A 9,478-nucleotide genomic window follows, 5' to 3' on the forward strand; every position below is an offset into this window, starting at 1 on the left:
AGAGAGAGATCAATTTTGTTGGTGAAGAACTGCATCAACAAAAGTACAGTTGCTTGTGTTGAGGACGCCTGCTTCAAAATATTCATTTTTTAGAAATACATCCTTACCGTTCACTAAACATATAATAGTAGTGCACTTCACTTTATAACAGGTGACAGTTTTAATACTCATCTATTTTAAATGTGTTAAAGAGCCTATAAAATGAGACATTGGTACTTTCTCACTTGGACATTAAGCTATTTATCTTAGTTGGAAGTGTACCTTACCTATCATAGTTCATGAAGGTGGAAAATATGAAGAGGAAGTGTGAAGTATAAACAAAGTTATAGATGATGATGATCACGAGTTCCATTCTCCTCCTCCAGAATTCTCGTGAGTCCCTCATTCCTTCACGTAAACAAGAAGAACTGAAGTAAAGGAAGTTCACAGATTTGTTTTTTTTAACCTTTTATTCAACTAGGGCAAGTCAGTTAAGAACAAATCTTATTCACAATGACGGCCTACACCGGCCAAACCCTGATGACGCTGGGCCAATTGTGCGCCGCGCTATGGAACTCCCAATCACGGCCTGTAGCTGGACCAACCTGTTTTCACTACTTCCTGGACATGGCCTGTAGCTGGTCAAACTGGTTCTTCAGCTGCTGTCTCAACTCATCTCCTGGCCTTTAGCAGTGATCAGCTCTCCTTCTCTTTATGGACAGAGTTCTACACAAGGAACTCACTGTACCTGCAGAGTACAGTAATTGATTGAGATTACATACAATAAGAGTGTCACCTTTCCACACTTTCAGATCTCAGGGGGTGAGAGCTAAGGGTTGATTGAGGATTGTGGGCTCATCCTCCCCCAGTTTAGGCTCTAAAGCTGTGTTTGATACTGTATCTCCATGTGAACACACCAGAAGAGATCACATGATTATTCCTGGCCTCCTCTAACTCCCTCATCAGTGGTTGGTTTGGTTCTCTCCACTTCTCTCATCTGTTCAGTAAGTGATAAAGTAAGTGTTTTGTCCTTCCTTCACTGTCCACATAATTCTCTGTATATCTGAAGAGCTGTGTTTGTGGCATGTTCCAAGACTCAGACATGGCCACATGCAATATTAGTCTTAAGTCAAATTTCAGAACAATAACATTACATGCAGCCTGTATATAATTTCAAATGTTAACAAATTGTGAATTCTAACTCTGACAGAGTTAACTAAGGGTTAACCTCATTCTGTATGGCTTGGTGTCTGTCTCAGATTGAGTTGCTTCTCTGTCCAACAGGGCTAGGAACCGTTCAGGTTCAGGACACCCACCCAGGGCTGGCCTTCAGCCTGTGGAGCTCCTCTTCTATCCGGTCTATCTGCTGGCTCTTCTCCTGCACCTCCTTCTCCACCTCCCTCTGATTCTGACCTCCTCTGACAGACACACTATCAACTCCACAGTTAACGCAAAGAAACACAGAAAGTATGTGAGATGACGATGGTTACTTCAGGGCCGCATTTTCACTATTTTTTATATACATTTTTCTTTTCATTCGTTTATTTTAGTTTGACGGTTTTTATATTTAATTCTAGATGTGTGTTGTGCTCTGTGGTTCTGGTATCAGTTTACGTTTGAACAGTCTAATTCTTGATCTCTGTTGGTTCTGGTATCAGTTTTAGTTTCAACAGTCTAATTCTAGATCTCTGTTGGTTTCTGGTATCAGTTTTAGTTTGAACAGTCTACTTCTAGATCTCTGTTGGTTCTGGTATCAGTCTTGTAACCTGAAGTTTCAAGGTTTTACCTTCTTTTTCTATTTGTTTTAGTTAAATGTTAGTCAACCTTTATGGTTCAAATGCAGAGGGATAGATGACACTGTTTATAGTTAGATCACTTTTATACTGTAGTTAGTGTCGGGGATAGAGGGATAGATGACAGTGTTGAAGTTATAGCACTGCTGTGGTAATCAGTATATGTCTATATACCCATTAACCTGTCTAGGACTGGGGTTCCCTCGCCAGCAGCCAATGAAATTGCAGGGCGCCAATATAAATCAACAGAATCTCATAAATCAAATTTCTCAAACATACAAGTATTGGGCACCATTTTAAAAGATAAAATTCTCGTTAATCCAGCCACAGTGTCGGATTTCAAAAATGCTTTACAGCGAAAGCTCCACAAACGATTATGTTAGGTCACCACCAACTCACAGAAAAACCCAGCCATTTTTCCAGCCAAAGAGAGAGTCACAAAAAGCACAAATAGAGATAAAATGAATCACTAATCTTTGATGATTTTCATCAGATGACACTCTATAGGACTTTCATGTTACACAATACATGTATGTTTTGTTCGGTAAAGTTCATATTTATATCCAAAAATCTTATTTTACATTGGCGTGTTATGTTCAGTAGTTCCAAAACATGCAGTGATATTGCAGAGAAGCCAATGAATTTACAGAAAATCTCATTATAAATGTTGATGAAATACATGTGTTATACATGGAAGTATAGATAAACTTCTCCTTAATGCATCCGCTGTGTCAGATTTTTAAAAAACTTGACGGAAAAAGCATAATCTGAGTACGGCGCTCAGAGCCCAAAACAGCCAAATAAATATCCGCCATGTTGCGCAGTCAACATTAGTCATAAATAGCATTATAATAGTCACTTACCTTTGATGATCTTCATCAGAATGCACTCCCAGGAATCCCAGTTCCACAATAAATGTTTGATTTGTTCGATAATGTCCATCATTTATGTCCAAATAGCTTTATTTGTTAGGGCGTTAGGTTAAACAATCCAAACGCGCGTTCCAGGTCCAGTCGGATGAAGGTTCAAAAAGTTATAATTACAAGTCGAAAGAAACTTGTCAAACTAAGTATAGAATCAATCTTTAGGATGTTTTTATCATAAGTTTCAATAATGTTCCAACCGGAGAATTCCATTGTCTGTAGAAAAGTCAATGGAGAGAAATACCTCTCATGTGAACGCGCGTGAGACGAGAACGAGGCTGTGCCAGACCCCTTCGTCAAACAGCTCTCATTCGTCCACTCACAGTAGAAGCCTGAAACAATGTTCTAAATACGGTTGACATTTAGTGGAAGCCGTAGGAAGTGCAAAAATAACCCATATCCCACTGTTGAATTCGATACGGGCTGAGTTCAAAAACTACAAACCTCAGATTTCCACTTCCTGTTTGGATTTTTTTTCTCAGGTTTTGCCTGCCATATGAGTTATGTTATACTCACATACATCATTCAAACAGTTTTAGAACTTCAGAGTGTTTTCTATCCAATAATAATAATAATATGAATATATAGCATCTGGGACTGAGTAGGAGGCAGTTTACTCTGGGCACGCTATTCATCCAAAAGTGAAAATGCCGCCCCCTATCCAAAGAAGTTTTTAAACCAAAGGTCACACGTTGTTGTTCATACATAAGCTACAATACTTCTCAAGAACTCTGAAAATACAGTACAGAGAAGTCCCTACTTCCTATCTGACTTTGACCACGTCCTCATTAAGAGACATGGTCAGTTCTGTCAGCTCCTCCTGAAGCACAGAGATCTCTTGGTCTTTCTCACCTCTTCAAACTGACAGATGAGTGATTTCCTCACCTAACATCAGTATGTTCTCCTTTAAAAAGAGGGGTTTTCAAATACTACAACTACAGTCAGCCTCCAATATGGTGCACACCCCACTGAGCCAACATAGTGCAACAACCATCAGATCCTTCTAGATCTACTAGGGCCATTTAAAGTGTCTACAGGGAGGTATTCAGACTGGGCCACACCAATCTGTATAAAATTATGTACCTTCTCATGTAGTAGGGTCATGTACCATGGTACCTTCCCCCTGTGTCCTCAGCCATGGTGGTTCTGGTGAAATTTAGACTTGTTCTGATGACCCTCTCTAGTGCTCCTGGGTCCAAGCAGACTAACCCTGCCATTTCTTTTGTGGAGCCGTTCTACCTGCAGGCTTCATTTACATGCAAGAAACATTCAATAACTTTCACTTTTATCACATATGTTTTCTTTTTTACTGAAGCTGTTTGACCTTTTCTCTTTCTGACCGTTGACTGGATTCCTGGTCATTTCGGACTGTAAAAACAAAGCATTATTTATCATCAACTAAGAGTGATTAAATGTGAATTAAAATGTAAGTCACAGTTTATAAACTGGATTCAAAGTGGGGTTCCACCGGACAAGAAAGTTGAGTTTGACAGTCTGTGATGCTGCTACAGACCGTTACAACATTATAGAACATCTCTGGTAAATCTGGGTACCTGGTTTTCCTGGGAGTGTGGAGGGGTCCAGCAAGTCCTTCCCAGGAGCAGACTTACGTAACATTACACATACCACCATTTGGAAATGTTTACTAAGCGTATTTTTGGGATGTTCAGAACAGTTAATGTAGAATATATTGTAGAAGGCAGTGATAGATGTCACCTATCCTAATAATAATTTAGATGTTAGATGATCAGTATTATGTTTACATTTTACCAAATCATATATCTCTATGGTTATTACATAGAAGGTTTTAAACATTTCCATCTCAAAAGAATACAGTTTTTCTATGAGACTGCCATCATAGAGATGAAACATTCTATCTCTATGGCTGCTGATGTCATAGAGTGGTTGTTACATAGAATAGAATGATTGCCAGGATTAGAGGTTCCAAGGCCTGTTATATTAATTATACAGTGGGGCAAAAAAGTATTAGTCAGCCCCTTGTGCAAGTTCTCCCACTTAAAAAGATGAGAGAGGCCTGTAATTTTCATCATAGGTACACTTCAACTATGACAGACAAATGAGGGAAAAAATCCAGAAAATCACATTGTAGGATTTTTTATGAATAAATAAATTCATTAAAAATCCTACAATGTGATTTTCTGGATTTTTATTCTCATTTTGTCTGTGGTGGTGGAATTATGGTGGAAAATAAGTATTTGGTCACCTACAAACAAGCAAGATTTCTGGCTCTCACAGACCTGTAAATTCTTCTTTAGAGGCTCCTCTGTCCTCCACTCGTTACCTGTATTAATGGCACATGTTTGAACTTGTTATCAGTATAAAAGACAACCTGTCCACAACCTCAAACAGTCACACTCCAAACTCCACTATGGCCAGACCAAAGAAGCTGTCAACCGGAACAAGAAACTGTAGCCTGCACCAGGCTGGGAAGACTGAATCTGCAATAGGTAAGCAGCTTGGTTTGAAGAAATCAACTGTGGGAAAATTATTAGGAAATGGAAGACATACAAGACCACTGATAATCTCCCTCGATCTGGGGCTCCACGCAGATCTCACCCCGTGGGGTCAAACTGATCACAAGAACGGTGAGCAAAAATCCAGAACCCACGGGGGGACCTAGTGAATGACCTGCAGAGAGCTGGGACCAAAGTAACAAAGCCTACCATCAGTAACACACTACGCCGCCAGGGTCAATCCTGCAGTGGCCAGACGTGTCCCCCTGCTTAAAGCAGACATGTCCAGGCCCGTCTGAAGTTTGCTAGAGAGCATTTGGATGATCCAGAAGAAGATTGGGAGAATGTAATATGGTCAGATGAAACCAAATATAACTTTATGGTAAAAACTCAACTCGTCGTGTTTGGAGGACAAAGAATGCTTAGTTGCATCCAAAGAACACCATACCTACTGTGAAGCATGGGGGGTGGAAACATCATGCTTTGGGGCTGTTTTTTCTGGCAAAGGCGGACCAGGACGACTGATCCGTGTAAAGAAAGAATGAATGGGGCCATTGTACTCGTGAGATTTTGAGTGAAAACTCCTTCCATCAGCAAGGGCATTGAAGATTGAAACGTGGTCTGGGTCTTTCAGCATGACAATGATCCCAAACACACCGCCCGGCAACGAAGGAGTGGCTTCGTAGAAGCATTTCAAGGTCGGAGTGGCCCTAGCCAGTCTCCAGATCTCAACCCCATAGAAAATCTTTGGAGGGAGTTGAAAGTCCGTGTTGCCCAGCAACAGCCCAACATCACTGCCTCTAGAGGAGATCTGCATGGAGAATGGGCCAAAATACAGCAACAGTGTGTGAAAATCTTGTGAAGACTTACAGAAAACGTTTGACCTCTGTCATTGCCAACAAAGGGTATATAACAAAGTATTGAGATAAACTTTTGTTATTGACGAAAATACTTATTTTCACCATAATTTGCAAATAAACTCATTAAAAATCCTACAATGTGATTTTCTGGATTTTTTTTTCTCATTTTGTCTCATAGTTGAAGTGTACCTATGATGAAAATTACAGGCCTCTCTCATCTTTTTAAGTGGGAGACTTGCACAATTGGTGGCTGACTAATAACTTTTTTGCCCACTGTATTATATGGTGTTAGACTACTGTTGATAAAACGTTTTACTTGAGACAGGAGACCAAGTGGAGACATAGGACGAGGTGGATATTTTATAATAAGGCAGGTTTAATTCAAGTGTAAAGATATTAGGCAAAGCCGTGCACGGCCCCTTTCTGTCAGATTCTTATGAAATCGTCGGAGAAGAAGAGCCCCTCTAAGCAGTACATACAGATTATAATAGACAACAAGCAAAGTAGGTTGACTTGTCGTCTGGCTTCCGATTGGTCGATCTGGGTCGTGGGTTGTCCTGTCCGGGCCTGATGGTCGACATTCCATTGGCTCTTCCCACAGTTCTTTTGTCTTGCGCTCCAACCTTGAGTTGTGTGTGTCTGTGTGATTGTCATGGGGGAGGGGAGTGTGTGTGTCGGTGGTTGTCGTCTAATGAGATCAGCAATATGTCAAGAGAAAGAGGGGTTGTGTGCATATTGTGTCAACTATAGCTAATGTTGAGAAGTTGTAAAACAGGTTACCAATATCTAATACATTTCTTACACTACCACACATAGATCTTCTAAAATTATGTAAATCTAAACAATGGTGTTTGAGGGGGCCAATCAGAATGAATGAGAATGAACATGCATTGCATCATTCTAAGAACAGTCCTTAAGGTGTATGCCTTACTGCGTCATTGCAGCATTATTGTTTGTATTTCGTGTTTTATTTTATGACAGTTACAAGTGAATGAAAACAGTGGGGATTACAAAAACTAATTCATCAAATTAAATTGCAGGGTAAATGTTCTTTAAAAACAATAAAACATACATTGAATATGGATTCACAATGGGGCTAATATCCACTCAGAATAAACATCCCTTTATGGGTATTTAAATCCAATATGAGTTTATAGTGTGTTGGGTTATCCTACAGACACGGCACATTGTGACATGGTACTTGAAGATGAAACGGAGGTTATTAACGTGGTACACTGTTTAGATTGAGCACATCTAAGCGAAATCTATACTTTGTCATGACGATATAAGCGGATGGATGTGTGGCCATACCATCTATTGGCTGATTTGTCGATCTGGAGTGTAGGTCATTGTTTTGAAAGCGTTATGAAATGTGATAGCGTGAAATCCTTTATCTCCAGTGACAATAATTCTATAGCCAAGCTATGATGCGTTCATACACGATGTCCAGATTTTCACAGGCGGACCATTTACAAGTTAAATCACGGGGGGAAATGTATTTTACCAACTGATAGAACATAGGCTTTCACCAAATAGATTTGTATTTCTGGGGTGGATTATCAATTTAAACGGTATAGTGGATTATCAGTAGGTTGCCTCCCACTTTTCGCAAACGTTATTTGGAAAGTCAGTGAAAGTAAAATAGTTCAACTGCGAACCAAGACGGGGTAAGATACAGATTATTTGTGTATATGTAGAAATAGCCTACCTAACATGTTCAGTGCAGTAACTGAAAAAAATAATGACATTTAATCTTTGTTTTCAACGTCTGTTCTGCCTCTTGGTGACTCATCTGCCTTTTAATTTGAACGCGTGGTGCTAAACTCAATCGAATTTTCCCTGTTCTTGAAAAATGAACAATTTTTACCTTCTCGTTTTTTAAGAAAAATAATTACAATTTTGCTTGTTTGTAACAAAAAAACGGACAAAATAATATTGAATGTCAGCAGCCCTGACAGGTCTGGCTGTAGGCTTTCGTAGTTATTTTTTCCTGCTCCCAGGTGTAGGACATTGCTCCATGCATGGGTGGATTGGCAGTGTGATTTCGGGCATTTGATTTCTATAGGCGGACCGTTTTTTTCACGGGACCTCCTGTGTGCAAGTGTAACAGTATAAATAAACCATTTCTGTATGTATCTCGCTTTGTGCACAGGGGCATTGTCATGCTGAAACAGGAAAGGGCATTCCCCAAACTGGTGCCACATTGTCAGAAGCACAGAATTGTCTAGAATATCATTGTATGCTGTAGCGTAAGGCTAGGCGGGACAAGTTCCGGTGAAACTGGAGGGCGCGCAATTCAAATAAATAATCATACAAATTATGGATATGAAACATTTATGTACATACAAGTGTCTTATATCGGTTAAAAGCTTCAATTCTTGTTAATCTAACTGCAATGYCCGAKWTACAGTAGGCTTTACARTGAAAGCATGCCATGCGATTGTTTGAGGACGGCKCCCCACATCAACATTTTTCCACCGGCACAGGTTTCATAAATTCACAAAGAGCGATTAAATATTCACTTACTTTTTGAAAATCTTCTTCTGATTTGTCATCCAAAGGGTCCCAGCTACAACACGTAGTGTCGTCTTGTTAGATAAAATCCTTTTTTATATCCCAAAAAGTCTGTTTAGTTGGCGCCATTGATTTTAGTAATCCTCTCATTCAACATGCAGAGAAAGGAATATGAAAAACTGCACCTAAACTTTGTTTCAACAAGTCAAAATACATTTCTAATCATTCCTCAGGTACCCTAAAATATAATAATGTTAACTATAATATTTCATTTGGAAAGAAGTATGTTCAATAGAAAAACAAAATAAGCAGGTGAGCGTCCTCTTCATAGCGCGCACAAAGACATGATATGACATATATTCAACTTTGACTCCCAGTACCAAAACTCATATTTCTTYWTCATTATTCAAGTTATAAGCCTGAAACCTTGAAAAAAGACTGTTGACATCTAGTGGAAGCCATAGGAATTACAATCTAGGAGCTAGAATTGCATACGCTCAATAGCTTTCTATTAAAAGAGCATGGGCTCTCCAAAAAAATAGGTTCTGGTTGGTTTTTCTTTGGGTTGTCTCCTACCAATCAATTGTGTTATAGTCTCATACATTATTTTAACATTTCTACAAACTTCAAAGTGTTTTCTATCCAATGGTACCAATTATATGMATATCCTGGCTTCTGGGCCTGAGTAACAGGCAGTTTACTTTGGGCACGTCAGTCAGGYGGAAATTTWGAAAAAAAGACSCTAGCCCTAACAAGTTTTAAATGTTTTGTGTTGCTGGCAAGATGCTAATAGTGAAATTTAAATTAGTCCAGGGCCCTATACTATTGCGGTCAAAGCTGGGGTAAGATAAATACATGTTTACTTAGGCTACAGCACCGTACGCTATTTCTAACTTTTAGAATGACATCTTTTCATCTTGATTAATGATTGTGTA

At 39.4% G+C, this 9,478-nt stretch overlaps 1 long non-coding RNA gene across 1 annotated transcript in view; it reads right to left on the minus strand.

Moving 5' to 3' along the window:
* Positions 1 to 1,295: 1,295 nt before the first annotated feature.
* The window catches only part of LOC139024433 (uncharacterized), a 69,122-nt gene continuing 60,939 nt past the window's right edge, over positions 1,296 to 9,478 (minus strand). The window contains exon 3 of the long non-coding RNA XR_011475737.1: positions 1,296 to 1,363. This is a non-coding gene — a long non-coding RNA (uncharacterized lncRNA). The remainder of the gene's footprint in view (positions 1,364 to 9,478) is intronic.

The sequence above is a fragment of the Salvelinus sp. IW2-2015 genome, unplaced genomic scaffold (assembly GCF_002910315.2).
Source record: "Salvelinus sp. IW2-2015 unplaced genomic scaffold, ASM291031v2 Un_scaffold1499, whole genome shotgun sequence".
NCBI classification, from domain to species: Eukaryota; Metazoa; Chordata; class Actinopteri; order Salmoniformes; family Salmonidae; genus Salvelinus; species Salvelinus sp. IW2-2015.